The sequence below is a fragment of the Balaenoptera physalus genome (genome assembly GCF_965194825.1).
Source record: "Balaenoptera physalus genome assembly, chromosome: 4".
In the NCBI taxonomy this organism is placed as follows: Eukaryota; Metazoa; Chordata; class Mammalia; order Artiodactyla; family Balaenopteridae; genus Balaenoptera; species Balaenoptera physalus.
Window position 1 is genome coordinate 133,101,060 of NC_138891.1, and position 26,494 is coordinate 133,127,553.

Sequence of the window (26,494 nt, forward strand, 5' to 3'; positions counted from 1 at the left end):
GTGATTTTCAACATTGGCTGCTCAGAATTATCTTGGTAGTTTAAAAAAATGCCTATGCTTGGGTCTTACCTCAGATTAAATCAGAGTCTCTGGTGTCTTAACCCTCATTGTTTAAAGTATGGAATTTAAATAATTAGAATAGCTATTGGATTAATTGGATGTCTGCACACCTGACATTTCATGTCCCGCCTCATCCCCTTTAATAGTACCTGGCCTGGTCATACAGTCATACGTAAGAAGAATATAAAAATCATCTGGAGGTACGTGCACTTCATTTCCTGGATCCTTCTAAGCTAGTGCATCTCTAATCTGAATATATATACATATACATACAGATCACCTGGGTTATTTCATTAAAATTCAGATTCTGATTAAGGAGATGTGGGATGGGACCTGGGATTCTACATTTGCTAGATGATTCTAATACTGTTGGAATCCATAGCAAACTTCTGACCAATTTTTGCTTTTCTACTCCTAGTCCTTGATTTCTGTGTTCCATCAATTCTCCTTTTTCCCCCTTAGTTCAAATCCACACATTAACTTCCATTCTCCATCTATTCTGTTTCTTGTTGAATATGTTTAGATTTGCTATCCACACAATATTTTCATAGCACATACATTAGAGTATAATCCTCTGTTTCTAGCACTTCACCAGGCCTATTAGTCACCTCAGCTTATGGGCATCTTGGATACTGTTTAACTCCCAGCCAAGCCTGCTTTCAGTCAAACCTCTCTAGTATGGGAGAAGGATGGCCCAGCCATAGTAAATGAACATACAGATATACTTCTTCAGGCTGCTGATAAGATTTTTGTATCTTCATCAATGTTATCGACCCCGGCTGCACATTTGAAAATCAACTGAGGAGCTTTTAAAAATGACTGATGCCCAAGAACCACCACTAGAGATTCTGAAACAACTGGTCTGAGGTGGGGGCCTGGGTGTTGGTTATTTTTAACAAGCTGTCCAGGCAATTCTACTGTACACTTAGGGTTGATAATCACTGATCTATGCAAAGGCTTATGAAATTACTGAATGTTTTGGCTTATTGACAATGTATCAGTCAGCTATTGCTGTGTAACAGACAACCACAAAAATCCCTCAATAATAAGCCTTGTCTATTCATGCATCTCTGAGGGAGACTGGGCAGCCCTGATGATTCCAACATGATTGGCTGGGCGTGGCTTCAGACCATGGGTTTGGCTTATCTTGGGTTCATGTGACTCTCATTCTTTTGGGACCAGCAGGCTACCTGGGGCATGTTCTTTTCATGGCAATGATAGAAGGAAAGTGAGTGGAAACATGTGATGTCTCTTAAGGCCTAGCCTCGGTACATCACACTCTCACTGCTTTCCATGTTCCACAAGCCAAGTAAGTCACAGGGCCAAGCCCAACATCAACAGGTCTACAATTTAATGGTACTTTTAGGCTGCTTTCCTTGGCCATGGCTCTCACTGGGGATATTTTGAGCAGAGGTACAACTGAGAATTACTATCTCATGCTACAATTCCCTCCCAGACTTAAAAGACTCCAGGAAGGTAATTATTATTTCCTCCATCTAGTGACCCTTGTAATTTAAAAATAGTCCCCCACATCACCATCATTCTACAGCCATGTATTCACCCTCCTTTTTTAAAGGAACATTTATGTTAACTCTCTGTTGGTGTTGTGCAAAGCCATACTGAATCCTGAAGCAGAAGAAAAAAACAGTAACACTAATCCTATTTTTATTTAACTTATGATATTTCGTTTATCATGAACTTTTTGTATTAATTTTCATTTTTTAAAGTATTGCATTAAAATGTTATTTATTTTGATTCTGGAGTTTTGGGCTCCCTCTTAGCTCTGGCCCTGCTCTTCCTAAATATATGTCTAGATGAATTGTGACCTCCAGGGATCTGGCCTTGATCCCTCCTCCAAAGGATGTCACTGGGTGTACCCAAGAGCTTTCTTTCTATCCCAGGTCTTTCCATAAACTGCTTTTTTAGAACAAAACTCTGAGGTCTTTTCATTTGCCGAGTCAATATGCCCATGTGATGCAGCCTCTATATCTGTGTTGAAATTAGACAGAATACCCTCCCTCATTCACTGCCAGGCTGACCTCCAGAAGTTCTGGTGTGAGCCTGCCCCTGTCTCCCAGCAGTGTTTGAACTCCAGGATCTGGAGAACTCAGCAGTCAGGTGAAACACTTCTTCATATGTTCCCTCCACAGGGCACTGGGGCGTATGGTAGGTACAAATTAAACACAGTAGCAACCTGGATATCTAATTATTCCCTGAGGCAAATATGTAAATCAAGCGTGCTGATAACTCTGTGTTACGTACTTGAACACTTTACTATTAATTTTAGGAAGTATACATGGAGAAAAAGGCATCATTTTAGTAACCCTTAGAAAGGTGACTCTGGGATAAATAAAGACATGTGGTATAATGACACAACGTGGATTTTGGAGTCAGAAAGTCAAGAGTTTGTATCTTTGATCAATCAGATAGCAGATGTGTGACTTTGAGAAAATTTCTTAACCTCTCTGAATCTCAATTTAGTAAGGATAATGGTCTTTCTCTTTGAGGTAGAGGGATATATATATATATAGCTCATGGCATATAACAGAGCTTAAGAAATGACAGGTAAGAGGTACCTGAGTTTCTGACCTAGAAAAAATGTCATTGATTTAAGCATCAGAGCTTTTAAAACGTGTAACCCTTTATATAGAAATTCTTAAAAATTTACTGCACATTCAATTTCCTTCTTACCTAGAATAGACTGAGTTGACTTTATCTCAATGCACCAAGGCCAGTAATAGGCTCAGCTGTTCCTGGGCTCTGATGAAATGCAGAAGTGCCTCAGGACCTATTGATTCATGAAGGCCAGTTTGTCCTTGTGTACATCGTTTAAGGTGTCAGTGTGCTTATCTGCTTTTTTGACGCTCTTTGGTTTTTTTCCATTGCTGTCACAAGTTTGCTGTCACTTGTCCTTGCTACCCTGCTTGCCTCTTTTTATTTGTGAGTCCTGACTTGTGGTAGGTTTATAAACCAGATGGCTAGCTTAATAAACATTGTGGGCACATAAAAAGTATTCCTAGTCTATGAGTAAGGACCAAGGGAATCCCGTGTGTGTAGTGAATGTACTTTGTGGCATCTATTTTACAGTGAGTTTGCTTCTTGGCTAAGTCCTCAACAGACAAAGTTGTCAGGTATCTGGATTTTGGAGGAGTGAGGTGGATAACATTTTGTATTTTTTTGAATGAAGGGAAGGGCTTAAATATTTTCTCTGTGAGGAGAATGTTTGCTTCATGAGAGCTAGGACTCTGTTTTGTGTGACTTGATGTCTTTCACAACACCCAGCATATTCAGTATTCATAATAGTTGCTAAATAAATAGTTGCTGCATTTAATTGGATTCCATATAATATCCTTGGTTAGAAAAAAGTAAATGCCCCCAAATCACATTAACAGACGGTTAAGAAAAAAAACCGTAAATGTTTGAAGGGGACTTGCTTCTCCTTCTGAAAAATTTAAAAATGGTTTAAGAGAAACTCTGTTTATGAAATGGCATTTAAGGATGCAGAGATGCCATCTCTTAGCCAAGGGGCTCAGTTTGCCACTGACTGTATTATTGATGTGGAAATGCCCCAGGCCCGGGAAATTTTAAGAGACAGCAACAGATAGATCAAATATCCTGGCATTAAATTACCTCCTATCTGTATAGGAAAGGGTGAGTAAAAGTGAAGTGAGCTATTGAGTTAGCTTGGAGTTCAGGTGAAGTTTTATGACTACATATACATCTAGTATACTCTTACTCCTAGAAAAGATACATGGCTATGAATGTTCCCAAATGGAGACTACTTAAATGTCTACCAATGGTGGAATGAATAATCATGCTATATTCATGCAATGGAATGCTATTTAGTTATGAATGTTGCCTATGACTTGACTGACTTTCAAAATAAAATACTGAAGAATCGCAGTAGCGGATATTCATCATGCTTACATTTATAACAGACAGGCATATGGAACCCCTTTATATGCTGTAACCTAGAAGTTACTCAAGGCACATAGTAGGTACTAAAGAGTTATTGGCTTTCTGTAAGTCATTTTCAAGCTTTCTGGTCAACCTCCTACCTCCCTACATTAAAGAGTAATTTAGAGTTGACCATGCAGCTATCATAAAACACTGCCTACATTTTTTAATTGTATTTTTTTAAATAAATTTATTTATTTATTTTTGGTTGCATTGGGTCTTCGTTGCTGCGTGTGGGTTTTCTCTAGTTGTGGCGAGGGGGCCCTACTCTTCGTTGCAAGGCACAGGCTTCTTATTGTGGTGGCTTCTCTTGTTTGCAGAGCACGGGCTCTAGGTGTGCGGGCTTCAGTAGTTGTGGCACATGGGCTCAGTAGTTGTGACTCGCGGGCTCTAGAGCACAGGCTCAGTAGTTGTGGTGGACAGGCCCAGTTGCTCCATGGCATGTGGGATCTTCCCAGACCATGGCTCGAACCCATGTCCCCTGCATTGGCAGGCAGATTCCTAACCACTGCACCACCAGGGAAGCCTTTTATACAAATAAAAATTGTATAAAAAATACAAATAAAAATTGTATTTTATCTTTGATATCTACTCAGAAGATATGGAAAATGTCCTTTAAATTAATTTTTCCAGCCTGTGGGTCATGAGCAACGTGATTACATTGCAATCATTTTCTACTCATTGCCATTAATTATTTTTCCTTTTTTGATAGCTGTCGTGGCTCTGTTGCTCTTTTTCCTCTCCAGGCAGTGGAGTTGTACTGAAATATATTTATTAGTTGTCACACATATATCTTGCAGGTTGCTTGTTCCTGTTTCCACTTCCATTCTGATTAAATTCAACATGAACTTTGGCCTTGGGTATAAAGAGAAGAAAATTTAGCAGTGTTCCTTGAATTTATGAGACTGAGACATAATTTATTGTGATTAGAGATAGGACACCACTCTGGAGAGCAGGACTGATGAAAGAAGACCTTTGCCTCTGATGTTGGCAATCACATGGGATTCACAGCCAGGAGTTGGCCTGGCTTCCTCTAAAGAGGCTGCATAATGTTCCTTGGACTCTGGAGGTTCTACTAATGTAGCATCTGCTCTTGGAGCTTTGAGACAAGAAGAAGAGAATCTACATTGCTTATCATCAATCACCAGTCTAGTCACCAAACTAAATGCTGAACAGGTTGCTTCATTCAAACTGAACACAGTGAACAGCTTTTATTAAACCTGTTTTAGAGATAAGGAAGCAGAAGCTCAGGGACACTAAATAGGATGTCCAAGACCACACAGCTGTAAGTAAAGAAGAACAGTGGGGATTGGAACCCACAACTGTGATTTCAAAGCACGAGTTATTTCTCTGCATATACCAAGAAGCCTAAAGAAGAGAAATGTGTTAATGAATTATAGTTTGGAAAAAGGGCAGTGGTCCATCTGGCGAAAATGTATCAGCAGTAAGGGGGATCTCACAGCCAACCAGCAAGGTTATGAGATTTTCTTCAGTGTGTCTCAGAAACTACAGTCAGGATGGAGACAGCAGATGATCCAATTGCTCAAGATTTGGGGTCTGCATCATAGGTGTGGCTGAAGTTTGCAAGGTGAGAAATCTGAGACAGAAATGAGGACATGACGTGTGCACACTGAGTCCCAAGCTGTGTGCAGAAGGGAGCGGGGACAGACTGGGACAGTGGGGAAGGGTCTGCAGACTGAGGAATGGTGACTTGGTGGGAGTGGGGAGACAGGGAAAAGAATATCAGAAATACTCAAGGGAAGAAATAGATGATGTTGTTAAAGAGGCCAGTTTCAGAGTTGGGTATGGTTCAGACAGGGCCCAAAACAAATATTATTCCCCAACAAACTGCTCCACTCCTGTGGATAGGTCTAATGAGATAAGCTGCCACGGTTATCTGTACTCAAACAGGAGCCTCTTTCCAGACAAAGCAAAGGTATTTGAAAGATAAAGGAGGCTTTAGTGATAGAATGGCAGGCTCTATAAATAGATGCTAAGGATTGTGAAAGCTAGATTTCTGGGTTAGGACAGCCCTCAGTACTTCCTTCAAATCTTACTACATGAGCAAGGTCTGATCTGCACCAGCTCTGCCTGAAGCTCATCCCTTGAATGGGTTTCATAAAAGGGTAATAGTCCCCAGTTCGGGATACTCTTACACAGCCAACAGCTTCTGAGCACTCTTTCCTGCTTTTCTCTCCAACCTCACTCTGTGCTACCAACCTGGGCTCAGTCGGTTCCTAGAACATTCCTTTCTTGCTGAAAGACTTCGCACTTGCCAAGAAGTTTCCTCTGTCTGGAAACCTCTTCCATCAACTTTTCAGGAGACAGCTCCTTTTCATGGTTCAGGTCTCTGCCTAAACATCACCACCTTAAGAAACCATACCCAACCACCAACCTCAAACACATCCTGCACCAGCCAAGCTACAGGGCTTATCCCAGTGTGTAATTATTGTGTTTGTTACCTTCTGTTTCCCCTACAGGAAGGGAAGCCCCATGCAAACAGGGGTAATGCTGGTGCATCGTCAATGTCTAGCATGCTGCCTCAGTACAGAATCGGGACCAGGTAAATGATGTTTGAATAAACGAATGAGTGATCAATAAGTAAGCATCTCAGAGGGGCAGCAGAGGGATGGAGGAGAAGAGGAAGTGGTTTCATCAGCTGCCATTTATTTCTTTCACAATGTACTTTTCAACTCTTCCCCGTTTGTCAATTCTAATCAAATTTCCCACTCTGAAAAACTTGTATGGAAAGAGACAGAGGAAATTTATGATTTTCTTTGGGGTCTTCTGCACCCCAAGGATGGTTCTTGGTCCTACACAGCCCACAGCCCAACTCTGGCAGTATGAATATGGTTATATGCTGAACTGCAGCCCCCCAAATTCATGAGTTGAAGCCCTAACACACAGTACCTCAGAATGTTACTATATTTGGAGACAAGGCCTTAAAAGAAGTATTCAAAAATTATGTTCACTGCAGCTGTTAAGGTGGGCCCTAATCCAATCTGCCTAGTGTCCTTATAAGAAGAGCAAATTTGGACACAGAGAGAGACATCAGGGATGTCCGCGCGCAGAGGAAAGACCACACGAGGACACAGTGAGAGGAGGGCTGCTGCAAACCAAAGGGAGAGAACTCAAAAGAAGCCAAATCTGCCGACACCTTGATCTTGGGCTTCCAGCCTCTAGTACAGTGCAAGAACAAATTTTTGCCATTTAAGCCACTCAGTCTGTGGAGTTTTGTTATGGCAGCCTGAGAAGACTAATACAAACATAAATATAATAGTCTCATCACATCTTGAATAACTTTAATAGACTACAGCAAGTTGCACTGAGCTGACCTCATGGTACAGGGAAACACTGTGCTGGGTGGAAAATACACAGGCTGTGCAATCACATCCCAACTGCACCACTTGTCACCTCAGGACATTTGCCTAACCTCTCTCTGAGTCCATATCCTCTTCTACAAAATGGCACTAGTGGAAGGATTACATGGGATAAGGTTTATATTACTTGTCATAGATCTTCTTCTTTTTAATTGAGGGGGTGACATGCAATTTTATTTTTTTAATTTATTTTTATTTTATATTGGAGTATAGTTGATTTACAACATTGTGTTAGTTTCAGGTGTACAGCAAAGTGATTCAGTTACACGTATACATGTATCCATTTCTCAGGTTCTTTTGCCATATAGGTTATTACAGAGTATTGCATAGGGTTCCCTGTGCTATACAGTAGTTCCTTGTTGGTTATCTATGCTATATGTGGTAGTGTGTGAATGTTAATCCCAAGCTCCTATTTTATCCTTCCCCCCAACTTTTCCCCATTGGTAACTAAAAGTTTGTTTTTGAAGTCCATGAGTCTGTTTCTTCTTGTTTTTTTTTTTCTTTGGCTGCGTTGGGTCTTCATTGCTGTGCACAGGCTTTCTCTAGTCATGGAGAGTGGGAGCTACTCTTCGTTGCAGTGCGTGGGCTTCTCCTTGCGGTGGCTTCCCTTGCCGTGGAGCATGGGCTCTAGGCACGTGGGCTTCAGTAGTTGTGGCACGCAGGCTCAGTAGTTGTCGCTTGTGGGCTCTAGAGCACAGGCTCAGTAGTTGTGGCACACGGCTTAGTTGCTCTGCAGCATGTGGGATCTTCCTGGACCAGGGATCGAACCTGTGTCCCCTGCATTAGCAGGCAGATTCTTATCCACTGTGCCACTGGGGAAAGTCCCGTGAGTCTGTTTCTGTTTTGTAAATAAGTTCATTTGTATCATTATTTTAGATTCCACATGTAAGTGATATCATATGATATTTGTCACTCTGTCTGACTTATGTCACTTAGTATGATAATCTCTTAGTCCATGCATCTTGCTGCAAATGGCATTATTTTATTCTTTTTATGGCTGAGTAATATTCCATTGTATATATATGTACCACATTCTCTTTATTCATTCATCAGTTGATGGACTTTGAAGTTGCTTCCATGTCTTGGCTATTGTAAATAGTGCTCCAATGAACATTTGGGGTGCATGTATCTTTTCAAATTATGGTTTTCTCTGGATATATGCCCAAGAATGGGATTGCTAGATCATATGGTAGTACTATTTTTAGTTTCATAAGGAACCTCCATACTGTTCTCCATAGTGCTGTATCAATTTACATTCCCACCAACAGTGCAAGAGGGTTCCCTTTTCCCCACACCCTCTCCAGCATTTGTTGTTTGTAGATTTTTGATGAGGTCCATTCTAACAAGTGTGAGGGGATACTTCATTGTAGTTTTGATTTGCATTTCTCTAATAATTAGTGACATTGAGCATTTTTCATGTGCTTTTTGGCCTCCTGTATGTCTTCTTTGGAGAAATGTCTATTTAGATCTTCTGCCCGTTTTTTGATTGGATCGTTTGTTTTTCTGATATTGAGCTGCATGAGCTGTTTGCATATTTTGGAGAGTAATCCCTTGTCAGTGGCTTCTATTGCAAATATTTTCTCACATTGTGTAGGTTGTCTTTTTGTTTTGTTTATGGTTTCCTTTGCTGTGCAAAAGCTTTTAAGCTTAACTAGGTCCCATTTGTATATTTTTGTTTTTATTATCATTACCCTAGGAGGTGGATCCAAAAAGATATTGCAGCAATTTATGTCAAAGAGTGTTCTGCCTATGTTTTCCTCTAAGAGTTTATAGCATCTGGTCTTACATTTAGGTCTTTAATCCATCTTCAGTTTATTTTTGTGTATGGTTTTAGAGAATGTTCTAATTACATTCTTTTACATGTGGCACTCCAGTTTTTCCAGCATCACTTACTGAAGAGACTGTCTTTTCTCCATTGTATATTCTTGCCTCCTTTGTTGTAGATTAATTGACCACGGGTGTGTGGGTTTATTTCTGGGCTTTCTATCCTGTTCCATTAAGCTATATTTCTGTTTTTGTGCCAGTAGCATACTGGTTTTTGTTTTTTTTTTTTTTTTTGGTGGTGTTTGTTTGTTTTGGCCACACCACGCAGCTTGCAGGATCTTAATTCCCCAACCAGGGATTGAACCTGGGCCCTGTCAGTGACAGCACCAAGTCCTAATCGCTGGACCACCAGGGAATTCCCATTACCATACTGTTTTGATGACACTAGCTTTGTACTATAGTCTTCAGTCAGGGAGCCTGATTCCTCCAGCAACATTTTTCTTTCTCATGATTGCTTTGGCTATTTGGGGGTCTTTTGTGTTTCCATACAAATTGTTCCTGATCTTAGAGGAAATGCTTTCAGCTTTTCACTGTTGAGTATGATGTTAGCTGTGGGTTTGTCATATATTGACTTTATTATGTTGAGGTAGGTTCCCTCTATGCCCACTTTCTGGAGAGCTTTTATCATAAATGGGTGTTGAATTTTTGACAAAACCTTTTTCTGCATCAATTGAGATGATCATATGGTTTTTATTCTTCAATTTGTTAATGTGGTGTATCACACTGATTGATTTGCAGATATTGAAAAATCCTTGCATCCTGGGATAAATCCCACTTGACCATGGTGTGTGATCTTTTAATGTCTTGTTGGAGTCAGTTTGCTAGTATTTTGTTGAGGGTTTTTGCATCTATGTTCATCAGTGATATTGTCCTGTAATTTTCTTTTTTTATGGTATCTTTGTCTGGTTTTGGTATCAGGGTGTTGGTGGCCTCATAGTGTTATGGTCAGAAAAGATGCTTGATATGATTTCAATTTCCTTAAATTTACCGAGGCTTGCTCTGTGGCCAAGCATGTAATCTCTCCTGGAGAATGTTCCTTGTGCACTTGAGAAGAATGTATATTTTTCCTTGTGCACTTGAGAAGAATGTGTATTCTGCTTCTTTTGGAATGTTCTATAAATATCAATTAAATTCATCTGGTCTAATATGTCATTTAAGGTCTGTGTTTCCTTATTGATTTTCTGTCTGGATGATCTGTCCATTGATGTAAATGGGGTGTTAAAGTCCCCCACTATTATTCTGTTACTGTTGATTTCTCCTTTTATGGCTGTTAGCGTTTGCCTTATATATTGAGGTGTTCCTATGCTGGGTGCATATATATTTACAATGTTATAATATCTTCTTTGGATTGATCCCTTGATCATTATGTAGTGTCCTTGTCTCTTGTAACAGTCTTTATTTTAAAATCTATTTTGTCTGATATTAGTATTGCTACACCAGCTTTCTTTGATTTCCATTTGCATGGAATATCTTTTTCCATACCCTCACTTTCAGTCTCTATGTGTCCCTAGATCTGAAGTGGGTCTTTTGTAGACAGCATATATATGGGTCTTGTTTTTGTATCCATTCAGCCAGTCTATATTTTTGGGTTGGAGCATTTAATCCATTTACATATAAGGTCATTATCAATATGTATGTTCTTATTGCCATTTTGTTAATTGTTTTGGATTTCTTTTTGTAGTTCTTTTTTCTTCCCTTCCTCTTTTGTTCTCTTCTCTTGTGATTTGATGACTGTCTTTAGTGTTGTGTTTGGATTGCTTTTTCTTTTTTGTGTGTGTATCTATTATAGATTTTCAGTTCGCAGTTACCATGAGGTTTTGATATAGCAGTCTGTATATGTACAATATTAAGTCGCTGGTCTCTTAATTTCAAATGTATTTCCAATATCCTGCATTTGTGCTCTCCTCTTCTCATGATTGCTAGTTTTGATATATATTTTTTGTGGATGATTTCCTACCTTTACTGTATGTTTGCCTTTACTGATGAACTTTCCCATTCATAATTTTCTTGTTTAGTTGTGGCCTTTTCTTTTCCACCTAGAGAAGTTCCTTTAGGATTTGTTGTAAAGCTGGTCTGGTGGTGCTAAATTCTCTTGGCTTTTGCTTGTCTGTAAAGCTTTTGATTTCTCCATCAAATCTGAATGAGAGCCTTGCTGGGTAGAGTACTCTTGGTTGTAGGTTCTTCCCTTTCATCATTTTAAACATATAGTGACACTCCCTTCTGGCCTGCAGGGTTTCTGCTCAAAAATCAGCTGATAACCTTATAGGGATTCCCTTTTATGTTATTTGTTGCTTTTCCCTTGTTGCTTTTAATATTTTCTTTTTGTCTTTAATTTTTGTCAATTTGATTAATATATGGCTCAGCATATACCTCCTTGGGTTTATCCTGTATGGGACTCTGCACTTCCTTGACTTGAGTGAGTGTTTCCTTTCTCATGTTAGGGAATTTTTCAGCTATTATCTCTTCAAATATTTCCTCAGGGCCTTTCTCTCTCTCTCTTCTCCTTCTGGGACCCCTATAATGTGAATGTTCATGCATTTAACATTGCCCACAGAAGTCTCTTAAATTGTCCTCATTTCCTTTCATTCTTTATTCTGTTCCATGGCATGATTTCCACCAATCTGTCTTCCAGCTCACTTATTCATTCTTCTGTCTCATTTATTCTATTAATTCCTTCTAGTGTATTTTTTCATTTCAGTTATTGTATTGTTTATATCTGTTTGTTTGTTCTTTAAATCTAGCTCTTTGTTAAACATATCTTGTATCTTCTCGGTCTGTGCCTCCATTCTTTTTCCAAGATCTATCATTACTCTGGATCCTTTTTCAGGCAGATTGCCTATCTCCACTTTATTTAGCTGTGCTTCTGGAGTTTGAAACATATTTCTCTTCCATCTCATTTTGTCTTTCTGTGTTTGTGGTGTCCATTCTGCAGGCTGCAGGATCATATTTCCACTTGTTTCTGGTGCCTGCCTCCTGGTGGGTGAGGTTGGTCCTGGGGCTTGTGCAGGTTTCCTGGGGGGAGGGACTGATGCCTGCCCACTGGTGGGTGGAGCTGGGTCTTGTCCCTCTGGTGGGCAGGCCATGTCAAGGGTGTGTTTGGAGACAGCTGTGGGCTCAGGATGACTTTAGGCGGCCTGTCTGCTGATGGATGGTGCTGTGTTCTCACCCTGTTGGTTGTTTAGCCTGAGGTGTCCCAGCACTGGAGCCTATGGGCTGTTGGGTGGGGCCCAATCTTGGTACCAAAACTGTGACTTCCAGAAGAGCTCACACCAATGAATAGTCCCTGGGGCCTCTGCCACCAGTATCCTTGCCCCAACAGTGAGCCACATCTGAACCCCCACCTCCCCAGGAGAGCCCCCAAGACCCTCAGGTAGGTCTGGCCCAGGCTCTTATGGAGTCACTGCTTTGCCCTGGGTCCCAGCGCAGGTGAAACTTTGTGTGCACTCTCCAAGAGTGGAGTCTTTGTTTCCCCCAGTCCTGTGACGTTTCTCCACTCAAGCCCCACTGGCCTTCAAAACCAAATACTCTGGGGGCTCCTCCTCCCAATGCCAGACCCTCAGGCTAGGGAGCCTGATATGGGGCTCAGAACTCTCACTCCTGTGGAAGAACCTCTGCCATATAATTACTTTCTAGTTTGTGGGTCACCCACCTAGTGAGCATGGGATTTGATTATATCACGAAAGCACCAAAGCACCCCTCCTACCATCTCGTTGTGGCTTCTTCTTTGTCTTTGGATGTAGAATGTCTTTTTTGGTAGGTTCCAGTCTTCTTTTTTTTTTTTTTTTTTTTAAACAATGGTTGTTCTACAGTTAGTTGTTACTTTAGTGTTTTCGTGAGAGGAGGTGAACTCAAGTCCTTATACTCCTCTATCTTGTCTCTTCCCCACTTGTCATAGATCTTGAAGCTTGCTGCTCAACGAAAAGGTAAACTCTCTCCCCTCCTCTTCCTGTCCAACTCAGTTACACTGGAGCAGTAAGGCCTCTGTTCCAAAACACAAAACAGGTCAGTAAACACTGTTGAGTGAAATAAACTCACATAAGTCTCAGTGTGTGCATAAATGTGTCGGTGAGTGTCCCTAAGGATGGCACAGCAAGGCTGTTCTTTGGGCTGAGCCTACTCTTATGATTGGCACCCATTCTGATGACCAGGTTTCTGCTATAATAGTAGTTTGATTGTCTGAGTAACACTCCAGGACATGGGTGACCATGGTGGCAGGAATATTTGGCCAAGAAAGACAGAATTTGATGGGGTGTGTTCACCAGTTTCCCAATTGCTGAATAGAACCAAAATCAGATTATTGGCCATGTGAGGAGTCTACCTGAACTCTTGAGGAGAAGGGTCATTTGGGGCTCCCTGGTTTTCACCAGGTCTGTAAGAGACTTCCATCTAAAGATATTCATGATTTCTGTGCAGATATCTCCTAAATGGTTACTTCTAGGGAAATGTGAAACTCTGAAGAAGAGACCCCATGAAGCCCCTTGGTTTGTGTCAAGCTGCCAGTTGTCAAGGTGGTCAGTTAAGACAACGAACCAAATTAAAAGTAACAACCAGACCCTTATTCACTTACTGCATAAGTAAAGCTAAGAGGTAAAGGAAAAGAATGGTGCTGGTTCCTCTTTGTTCCATTTTGCCCCTCAGGGGAGGGAAGAGGCTAAGTGCTAGGAGTTGAAAAGTAGAGTCAGAGTGTGAAGTGGAGAAGATCCTTTTAGTCAAGCCCCCCCGTGAGGAAAGTCTTGGTGGAGGTGCCTGAAAAATGTCTCAGTTAAGTCTCCAGATAAGGAGACTCCCAACTGGAGGTGTCTGGGCTGGGAATGCAGATAAATACAGATATATGAATGAGCTTGGACGGTGGGATGGAGATGGAGGAGTCAGAGAGGCCTGAGTCCTTGACTGCAACTCCCTTCAGGGACCTCAGTGCACCGACTGTGCACTGAGGCTGGTGTGGACACAGCAGCCTCCCCTGTAGAACCTGCTAGGAAAAGCTTTGCAATTGCCTGTGGTCAGACTTGAAGGATCACAGGTAGGATTTTGGCCAGCATACACTGAGGAAAGAGGCAACAGGCATCCATACTAAAAACCACCCTCTCACCAAAAAAATATTAAACCATGCAGGCTACACAGGGACACTCCTATATAAAAATACCCCTCCAAGACCACAGTAGATAATTGTTTCTCCTAAACACATAGAGGAAGAGAAATATAAGTAAAATGAAGAAGCAGAAAAACCACCCGCAATTAAAATATCAAGAGAAGAAGTCCCCTGAAAGAACAATGAAACAGACTTCTTCAGTCTAATAGACACGGAGTTCAAAAAGTAGATAATAATAAAATTACAGAAGGAATTAAGAGCTATCAACAAAAATACAGATAACTATACAAAGGAACTAGAAACTATAAGGAGGATCCAAGAAAAATGAGAAAACTCATTTGCAGAGATGAAAGCTGGACTAAATGCTATGAATAGCAGACGAATAATGCAGAAGAATGAATAAGTGATCTGGAAGATAGAATAATGGAAATCACCCAATTAGAACAGCATACAGAAACTAAAAAATAATAATAATAAAGAAATATAAGAGAGCTTTGGGATAATACAAAGCATGCCAATCTATGCATAATAGGGTCCAAGAAGGAGAAGAAAGAGAAAAGGGGATTGAAAATGTATTTGAAGAAATTATGGCTGAAAACTTCCCAAACCTAAAGAAGGAAATAGATATCCAGGTACAGGAAGCACAGAGGGTCCCAAACAAGATAAACCCAAACCTACACTAAGACGTTATAATTAAAATGGCAAAAGTTAAAGTGAGGATTCTAAAGTAAGCAAGAGAAAAACAGAGTTAATTATAAGGGAACCCCATAAGGCTACTAGCTGATTTCTCCAAAGAAACACTGCAGGCCAGAAGGGAGTGGCAAGGTATATTCAAAGTCCTGAAAGGGAAGAATCTGCAACCTAGGATACTCTACACAGCAAGATTATCATTTATCATTTAATAGAAAGAGAGATAAAGAATTTCTCAGACAAGCAAAAACTAAAAGAATACAGCAATACTAAACCTATCCTAAAGGAATTATTGAAAGTTCTCCTCTAAATAGAAAAGCAGTAAGAAGCTATAGGACAGAGAAAATCACAATTGGAAAGTAAATCATTTAAATAAGCCAGTACACAGATTTTAAAAATAATAATAAAAAATTCTGTGTAAGTGATAATAACAATGAACAGCAAAATCATGAACATGAAGATGTAAAAGAGGACATCAAAATCATAAGATGTGGGGGAGGAGAGTAAGAAAATGTACACTTTTTTTTCTAGAATGTGTTTGAACCTATATGACTACCAATCTAAAGCAAATAGATACAGAAAGAGATTAACATACTTGAAAAACAGGGCAACCACAAATCAAAAACATACAGTAGATTCACAAAAATCAAAAAGAAGATAACATAAGCATAATACAAAAGAAAGTCATCAAACCACAAAGGGAAAAACAAAAAGAAAAAGAAAGGGACAAAGAAGAAATACAAAATCAATGGGAAAACAAAGTTTAAAATGACAATAAATATATATCTATCAATGGACTAAATGCTCCAATCAAAAGATACAGAATGGCAGATTGGATTAAAATATATATATATATATATATATATATATATATATATATATATATATATACAAGAGCCTACAATAAGATGCCTACAAGAGACATACTTTAGATCAAAGGACACACATAGATTGAAAGTGAGGGGATGAAAACATGACAAGAAAGCAGGGTTTGCAATACTCATATTGGACAAAACAGACTTTAAAACAAATGTTATAGAAAGATAAAGAAGAACACTATATAATAATAAAAAGAGCAATACAAGGAGAGGATTTTACACTCATCAACATATATGCACCCAATATAAGAGCACCCAAACACATAAAACGAATACTAACAGACCTAAAAGGAGAAATTGACAAGAATACAATAATAATAGATGACTTTAACACCCCACTCACATCAACACATAGATCTTTGAGACAGAAAATCAATGAGGCAACGGAGATCCTAAATGATACAATAGAACTGTTAGATTTAATTGATATTTTCAGGACATTACATCCAAAAAAAAACCCAGAATACACATTCCTTTCAAGTGCACGTGAAACATTCCCTAGGATTGACCACATACTAGAGCACAAAACAAACCTCAACAAATTTAAGAATATACAAATTATTTCAAGCAAATCTTCTGACCACAACAGCATGAAACTAGAAATCAACCACAGAAAAAGAAAGAAGAAAACAATTACACAGAGACTAAACAACATGCTACTAAAAAAACAATGGGTCAAGGAGGAAATCAAAGAAGAAATATACAAATTCCTTGAGGCAAATGACAATGAAAACACAACCATACAAAATCTATGGGATGCAGCAAAAGCATTTATTAGAAGTTCATAGCAATACAGGCCTTCTTTATGAAACAAGAAAAATCTCAAACAACCTAATCCACCACCTAAAACAGTTAGAAAAAGAAGAACAAACAAAACCTAAAGTCAGCAGAAGGAAGGAGACAATAAAGATTAGAGAGGAAATAGAGATTTTAAAAACAAAACTAGAAAAATCAATAAAACCAAGAGCTGATTGAAAGGGTAAACAAAACTGACAAACCTCTGGCCAGGCTCACCAAGAAGAAAAGAGAGAAGACCCAAATAAATGAAGTAAGAAATGAAAAAGGAGAAATCACAACTGATACCACAGAAATACAAAAAAACATAAGAGAAAACTATGAACAATTATATGCCAACAAATTTGACAACCTAGAAGAAAAGGACAACTTTCTGGAAACATACAGCCAACAAAAACTGAATCAAGAAGAAATAGATAACTTGAACAGGTCGATCACTAGAAGTGAAATAGAATCTGTAATAAAAAAAAATTTTTTTTTAACTCCCTACAAACAAAAGTCCAGGACCAGATGGCATCAAACGTGAATTCTACCAAACATACAAAGAAGAATTTATACCAATCCTTCTCAAACTCATTCAAAAGATTGAAGAAGAAGGAACACTCCCAAAGACATTCTATGACATCACCATCACCCTGATACCAAAACCAGACAAAGACACTACCAAAAAAGAAAATTACAGGGCACTATCTTTGATAAATATAGATGTAAAAATTCTCAACAAAATATTAGCAAACCGAATCCAACAGCACACAAAAAAGGTCATATACAACAGGAGGACCTTCAAGAAGGCGGAGAAGTAAGACGCAGAGATCACCTTCCTCCCCACAAATACAACAAAAATACATCTACGTGTGGAACAACTCCTACAGGACACCTACTGACGTCCCAAAAGGTAAGAAACTCCCCACATAACTGGGTAGGGCAAAAGAAAAAAGAAAAAACAGAGACAAAAGAATAGGGACGGGACCTGCACCTCTGGGAAGGAGCTATGAAGGAGGAAAAGTTTTGACACACTAGGAAGCCCATTCACTGGCAGAGATGGGGGGTGGGCGGCGGGGGGCGAAGCATTGGAGCCAGGGAGGAGAGCGCAGCAACAGGGGTGCAGAGGGCAAAGTGGACAGATTCCTGCACAGAGGATCAGAGCCAACTAGCACTCACCAGCCTCAGAGGCTTGTCTGCTCACCAGCCGGGGTGGGTGGGGACAGGGAGCTGAGGCTCGGGCTTTGGAGGTCGGATCCCAGGGAGAGGACTGGGGTTGGCTGCGTGAACACAGCCTGAAGGGGGCTAGTGCGCCACAGCTAGCCGGGAGGGAGTCCGGGAAAAAGTCTGGACCTGCCTAAGAGTCAAGAGACCATTATTTCAGGGTGCACGAGGAGAGAGGATTCAGAGCACTGCCTAAATGAGCTTCAGAGACGGGCATGAGCCACGGCTATCAGTGCAGACACCAGAGACTGGCATGAAACTCTAAGGGTGCTACTGCAGCCACCGAGAAGCCTGTGTGCAAGCACAGGTCACTATCCACACCTCCCCTCCCGGGAGCCTGTGCATCCCGCCACTGCCACGGTCCTGTGATCCAGGGGCAACTTCCCCGGGAGAACACACAGCGCGCCTCAGGGTGTTGCAACATCACGCCGGTCTCTGCTGCTGCAGGCTCGGCCCACATTCCGTACCCATCCCTCCCCCCAGCCTGAGTGATCCAGAACCCCCTAATCAGTGGCTCCTTTAACCCCCTCCTGTCTGGGTGAAGAACAGACGCCAGAGGGTAACCTAGATGCAGAGGCAGGGCCAAATCCAAAGCTGAACTCCAGGAGCTGTGCAAACAAAGAAGAGAAAGGGAAAATTCTCCGTGCAGCCTCAGGAGCAGTGGATTAAATCTCCACAATCAACTTGATGTACCCGGCCTCTGTAGAATACCTGAATAGACAATGAGTCATCCCAAAATGGAGGCAGTGGACATTGGGAACAACTGTAGACTTGGGGAATGCTGTATGCGACTGACTAGTTTCTGATTTTTATGTTTATCTTAGTATAGTTTTTAGCGCTTGTTATCATTGGTGGATTTGTTTACTGGTTTCGTTGCTGTCTTCCTTTCTTTTTTTATTACATTTTTAAAATTTTTTATTTTAATAATTTAAAAATTTTTTTATTTTAATAATTTTAAAAAATTTTTTATTTTAATAATTTAAAAAATTTTTTATTTTAATTATTTTATTTTATTTTGTTTTTTCTTTCTTTTTTTTCTCCCTTTTCTTCTGAGACGTGTGGCTGACAGCATCTTGGTGCTCCGGCCAGGTGTCAGGCCTGAGCCTCTGAGGTGGGAGACCCGAGTTGAGGACATGGACCACCAGAGACCTCCCGGCCCCATGTAATATCAATCAGCAAGAGCTCTCCCAGAGATCTCCTTCTCAACGCTAAGACCCAGCTCCACTCAATGACCAGCAAGCTCCAGTGCTGGACACCCCATGCCAAACAACTAGGAAGACAGGAACAAAACCCCACCCATTAGCAGAGAGGCTGCCTAAAATCATAGTAAGTTCACAGACACCCCAAAACACACCAGCAGACATGGTCCTGCCCACCAGAAAGACAAGATCCAGCCTCATCCACCAGAACACAAGCACCAGTCCCCTCCACCAGGAAGCCTACACAACCTATTGAACCAACCTTAGCCATTGGGGGCAGACACCAAAAACAACGGGAACTATGAGCCTGCAGCCTGCGAAAAGGAGACCTCAAACGCAGTAAGTTAAGCAAAATGAGAAGACAGAGAAATATGCAGCAGATGAAGGAGCAAGGTAAAAACCCACCAGACCAAACAAATGAAGAGGAAATAGGCAGTCTACCCAAAAAAGAATTCAGAGTAGTGATAGTAAAGATGATCTAAAATCTTGGAAATAGAATGGAGAAAATACAAGAAAAGTTAAACAAGGACCTAGAAGAATGAAAGAGCAAATAAACAATGATGAACAACACAATAAATGAAAGTTAAAATTCTCTAGAAGGAATCAATAGCAGAATAACTGAGGCGGAAGAACGGATACATGACCTGGAAGATAAAATAGGGGAAATAACTACTGGAGAGCAGAATAGGGAAAAAAGAAAGAAAAGAATTAAGGACGGTCTCAGGACCTCTGGGACAACATTAAATGCAACAACATTTGAAATATAAGGGTCCCAGAAGACGAGAAAAAGAAAGGGACTGAGAAAATATTTGAAGAGATAATAGTTGAAAACTTCCCTAATATGGGAAAGGAAATAGTCAATCAAGTCCAGGAAGCACAGAGAGTTCCATACAGGATAAATCCAAGGAGAAACACACCAAGACACATATTAATCAAACTATCAAAAATTAAATACAAAGAAAAAATATTAAAAGGAGCAAGGGAAAAGCAACAATTAACATACACAGGAATCCCCATAAGGTTAACAGCTGACCTTTCAGGAGAAACTCTGCAAGCCAGAAGGGAATGGCAGGACATAGTTAAAGTGATGAAAGGGAAAATCCTACAACCAAGATTACTCTACCCAGCAAGATCTCATTCAGATTCAATGGAGAAATTAAAACCTTTACAAACAAGCAAAAGCTAAGAGAATTCACCACACCAAACCAGATTTACAACAAATGCTAAAGGAACTTCTCTAGGCAGGAAACACAAGAGGAGAAAAAGATCTACAATATCAAACCCAAAACAATTAAAAAGGTAATAGGAACATACATACATATCTATAATTACCTTAAATGTAAATGGAATAAATGCTCCCACCAAAAGACATAGACTGGCTGAATGGATACAAAAACAAGACCCATATATATGCTGTCTACAAGAGACCCACTTCAGACCTAGAGACACATACAGACTGAAAGTGAGGGGATAGAAAAAGATATTCCATGCAAATGGAAATCAAAAGAAAGCTGAAGTAGCAATTCTCATATCAGACAAAATAGACTTTAAAATAAAAACTATTACAAGAGAAAAAGGACACTACATAATGATCAAGAGATCAATCCAAGAAGATACAACTGTAAATATTTATGCACCCAACATAGGAGCAACTCAATACATAAGGCAAATGCTAACAACCATAAAAGGGGAAATCAACAGTAACACAACCATAGTAGGGGACTTTAATACCCCACTTTCACCAATGGACAGATCATCCAAAATGAAAATAAATAAGGAAACACAAGCTTTAAATGACACATTAAACAAGATGGACTTATTTGACATTTATAGGACATTCCATCCAAAAACAACAGAATACAGTTTCTTCTCAAGTGCTCATGGAACATTCTACAGGATAGATCATATTTTGGGTCACAAATCAAGCCTTGGTAAACTTAAGAAAATTGAAATTGTATCAAGTATCTTTTCCAACCACAATGCTATGAGACTGATATCAATTACAGGAAAAAAAACTGTACAAAATACAAACACATGTAGGCTAAACAATACACTACTAAATAATCAAGAGATGACTGAAGAAATCAAAGAGGAAATCAAAAAATACCTAGAAACAAATGACAATGAAATACAATGACCCAAAACCTATGGGCTGCAGCAAAAGCAGTTTTAAGAGGGAAGTTTATAGCAATACAATCCTACCTCAAGAAATAGACAAATCTCAAATAAACAACCTAACCTTACACCTAAAGCAATTAGAGGAAGAACAAAAAAAATCCAAAGTTGACAAATGGAAAGAAATCATAAAAATCAGATAAGAAATAAATGAAAAAGAAATGAAGGAAACAATAGCAGAGATCAATAGAACTAAAAGCTGGTTCTTTGAGAAGATAAACAAAATTGATAAACCATTAGCCATACTCACTCATCAAAATAAAAAAAGGGACAAGACTCAAATCAACAGAATTAGAAATGAAAAAGGAGAAGTAACAACTGATACTGCATAAATACAAAGGGTCATGAGAGAATACTACAAGCAATTATATGCCAATAAAATGGACAACCTGGAAGAAATGGACAAATTCTTAGAAAAGCACAACCTTCCGAGACTGAACCAGGAAGAAATAGAAAATATAAATAGACCAATCCCAAGCACTGAAATTGAAACTGTGATTTAAAATCTTCCAACAAACAAAAGCCCAGGACCAGATGGCTTCACAGGCGAATTCTATCAAACATTTAGAGAAGAGCTAACACCTATCCTTCTCAAACTCTTCCAAAATATAGCAGAGGGAGGAACACTCCCAAATTCATTCTACGAGGCCACATCACCTTGATACCAAAATCAGACAAAGATGTCACACAAAAAAAGAAAACTACAGGCCAATATCACTGATGAATATAGATGCAAAAATTCTCAACAAAATACTAGCAAACAGAATCCAACAGCACATTAAAAGGATCATACACCATGACAAGTGGGGTTTATCCCAGGAATGCAAGGAATCTTCAATATATGCAAATCAGTCAATGTAATACACCATATTAACAAATTGAAGGAGAAAAACCATATGATCATCTCAATAGATGCAGAAAAATCTTTTGACATAATTCAACACCCATTTAGGATAAAAACCCTCCAGAAAGTAGGCATAGAGAGAACTTCTCAACATAATAAAGGCCATATATGACAAACCCACAGCCAACATTGTTCTTAATGGTGAAACACTGAAACCATTTCCACTAAGATCAGGAACAAGACAAGGTTGCCCACTCTCACCACTATTATTCAACATAGTTTTGGAAGTTTTGGCCACAGCAATCAGAGAAGAAAAAGAAATAAAAGGAATCCAAATCGGAAAAGAAGTAAAGCTGTCACTGTTTGCAGATGACGTGATCCTATACATAAAGAATCCTAAAGATGCTACCAGAAAACTACTAGAGCTAATCAATGAATTTGGAAAAGTAGCAGGATACAAAATTAACGCACAGAAATCTCTTGCATTCCTACACACTAATGATGAAAAATCTGAAAGCGAAATTAAGGAAACACTCCCATTTACCATTGCAACAAAAAGAATAAAATACCTAGGAATAAACCTACCTAAGGAGACAAAAGACCTGTATGAAGAAAACTATAAGACACTGATGAAAGAAATTAAAGATGATACAAACAGATGGAGAGATATACCATGTTCTTGGATTGGACGAATCAACATTGTGAAAATGACTATACTCCCCAAAGCAATCTACAGATTCAGTGCAATCCCTATCAAACTACCAATGGCATTTTTCACAGAACTAGAATAAAAAATTTCACAATTTGTATGGAAACACAAAAGACCCCGAATAGCCAAAGCAATCTTGAGAACGAAAAATGGAGCTGGACGAATCAGGCTCCCCAGCTTCAGACTATACTACAAAGCTACAGTAATCAAGACAGTATGGTACTGGCACAAATACAGAAATATAGATCAATGGAACAGGATAGAAAGCCCAGAGATAAACCCATGCACCTATGGTCACCTTATCTTTGATAAAGAAGGCAAGAATATACAATGGAGAAAAGACATCCTCTTCAATAAGTGGTGCTGGGAAAACTGGACAGCTACATGTAAAAGAATGAAATTAGAACACTCCCTAACACCATACACGAAAATAAACTCAAAATGGATTAAAGACCTAAAGGTAAGGCCAGACACTATAAAACTCTTAGAGGAAAACATAGGGAGAACACTCTATGACATAAAACACAGCAAGATCCTTTCTGAGCCACCTCCTAGAGTAATGGAAATAAAAACAAAAATAAACAAATGGGACTTAATTAAACTTAAAAGCTTTTGCACAGCAAAGGAAACCATAAACAAGATGAAAAGACAACCCTCAAAGTGGGAGAAAATATTTGCAAATGAAGCAAGTGACAAAGGCTTAATCTCCAAAATATACAAGCAGCTCATGCAGCTCAATATCAAAACAACAAACAACCCAATCCAAAAATGGGCAGAAGACCTAAATAGACATTTCTCCAAAGAAGATACACTAATTCCCAAGAAACACATGAAAAGATGTTCAACATCACCTATTATTAATGAGGTATCACCTCACACCAGTCAGAATGGCCATAATCAAAAAATCTACAAACAGTAACTGCTGGAGAGGGTGTGGAGAACAGGGAACCCTCTTGCACTGTTGGTGGGAATGTAAATTGATACAGTCACTATGAAGAACAGTATGGAAGTACCTTAAGAAACTAAAAATAGAACTACCAGCAGTCCCACTACTGGGCATATACCCTGAGAAAACCATAATTCAAAAAGAGTCATGTACCACAATGTTCATTGGAGCACCATTTACAATAGCCAGGATATGGAAGCAACCTAAGTGTCCATCAACAAATGAATGGATAAAGAAGATGTGGCACATATATACAATGGAATATTACTCAGCCATAAAAAGAAATGAAATACAATTATTTGTAGTGAGGTGGATGGACCTAGAGTCTGTCATTCAGAGTGAGGTAAGTCAGAAAGAGAAAAACAAATACTGTATGCTAACAAGTATATATGGAATCTAAAAAAAATTAAAAATGGTTCTGAAGAACCTAGGGGCAGGACAGGAATAAAGACGCATACGTAGAGAATGGACTTGAGGACATGGGGAAGGGGAAGCATAAGCTGGGATGAAGTGAGAGAGTGGCAATGACATATATACTACCAAATGTAAAATAGGTAACTGTGGGAAGCAGCCGCATAGTACAGGGAGGTCAGCTCCCTGCTTTGTGACCACCTAGAGGGGAGGGATAGGGATGGTGGGAGGGAGACGCAAGAGGGAGGGGATATGGGGATATATGTATACATATAGCTGATTCACTTTGTTATACAGCAGAAACTAACACACCATTGTAAAGCAATTATACTCCAATAAAGAAAACAAAAAAAAAGATCATATACCTCACCAAGTTGGATTCATCCCAGGGTCTCAAGGATTGTTCACCATACACAAAATCAATTTGATACACCACATCAACAAAAGAAAAGACAATTACATGATCATCTCAACGATGCAGAAAAAACATTTGATAAAATTCACATCGATTTTATCAATCTGATAAAATTCAACATCCATTCATGATAAAAACCCTGTGTGTACAGAGGGAACATCTCAACATAATAAAAGCTATTTATAGAACCCATATCCAATATAATATTCAACTGTGAAAAGCTGAAAGACTTCCCGCTAAAATCTGGAACAAGGATGCCCACTCTCACCACTTCTCTTCAACATAGTATTGGCAGTCCTAGCTACAGCAATCAGACAAGAAAAAGAAATAAAATGTATTGAAATTGGCAGGGAAGAGGTAAAATTTTCATTATATGCAGATGACATGATATTATATGTAGAAAACCCTAAAGATTCCCTAAAAACTACTAGAACTGATAAACAAATTCAGCAAGGTAGTAGGATACAAGATTAACATACAGAAATTGGTTGCGTTTCTTTACACTAACAATGAAATATCAGAAAAGGAATGTAAACAAAAAATCCCTTTAAAGAAGTGCATCCAAATAAAATAAAATACTTAGGAATAAACTTCACCAAGGAGGTGAAAGACTTATATGTTGAGAACTAGAAAACATTAAGAAAGGAAACTGAAGACAATTCAAAGAAATGGAAAGATATCCCATGCTCTTAGATTAGAAGAAATAATATTGTTAAAATGGCCATACTACCCAAAGCAATTTATAAATTTAATGCAATCCCTATCAAATTACCCATGACATTTTTCATAGAACTAGAACAAATAATCCTAAAATTACATGAACCCATAAAAGACCCAGAATTGCCAAAGCAATCCTGAGGAAAAAGAACAAAGCAGGAGGCATAACTCTCCCAGACTTCGGACAATACAATCAAGCTACAGTAATCAAAACAGCATAGTACTGGCACAAACACAGACATATGGATCAATGGAACAGAATAGAGAGCCCAGAAATAAACCCACACACCTATGGACAATTAACCTTCAACAAAGGAGGGAAGAATATACATGGGGAAAAGATAGTCTCTTCAGCAAGCGGTGTTGGAAAAGTTAGATAGCCACATGTGAATCAATGAAGTTAGAACACACCCTCACACCATACACAAAAATAAACTCAAAATGGCTGAAAGACTTAAATATAAGACACCATAAAACTCCTAGAAGAGAACATAGGCAAAATATTCTCTGACATAAGTTGAACCAATGTTTTCTTAGGTCTGTCTCCTAAGGCAATAGAAATAAACAAATGGGACCTAATCAAACTTACAAGCTTTTGCACAGCAAAGGAAACCATAAACAAAACGAAAAGACAACTTATGGAGTGGGAGAAAATATTTGCAAATGATGCAACTGACACGGGCTTAATTTCCAAAATATACAAACAGCTCATACAATTCAACAACAAAGAAACAAACAATCCAATCAAAAAACGAGCAGAAGACCTAAATATTTAGATATTTCTCCAAAGAAGACAAAAAGGTAGCCAATAGGCACATGAAAAACTGCTCATCATCACTAATTATTAGAGAAATGCAAATGAAAACTACAGTGAGGTACCACATCACATCAGTCAGAATGGCCATCATTAAAAAGTCTACAAATAATAAATGCTGGAGAGGGTATGGAGAAAGCAGAACCCTCTTACACTGTCAGTGGGAATGTAAATTGATGGACCCACTATGGAAACCAGTATGGAGTTTCCTCAAAAAACTAAAAATAGAATTGCCATATGATCTAGCAATCCCACTCCTGGCATATACCCAAAAAAATTATAATTCAAAAAGGTACATGCAGGACTTCCCTGGGGGCACAGTGGTTAAGAATCTGCCTGCCAATGCACGGGACATGGGTCCGAGCTCTGGTCTGGGAAGATCCCA

At 39.2% G+C, this 26,494-nt stretch overlaps 1 long non-coding RNA gene across 2 annotated transcripts in view; it reads left to right on the plus strand.

Annotated features, from left to right (window-relative positions):
* LOC309660115 overlaps nt 1-22,036 on the plus strand; it is a 714,847-nt gene extending 692,811 nt beyond the window's left edge. For both annotated transcript variants that reach the window (XR_014263141.1, XR_014263142.1), the window contains exons 2-4: nt 6,498-6,580; nt 13,117-13,144; nt 18,934-22,036. This is a non-coding gene — a long non-coding RNA (uncharacterized lncRNA). The remainder of the gene's footprint in view (nt 1-6,497; nt 6,581-13,116; nt 13,145-18,933) is intronic.
* Nucleotides 22,037-26,494: the final 4,458 nt, after the last annotated feature.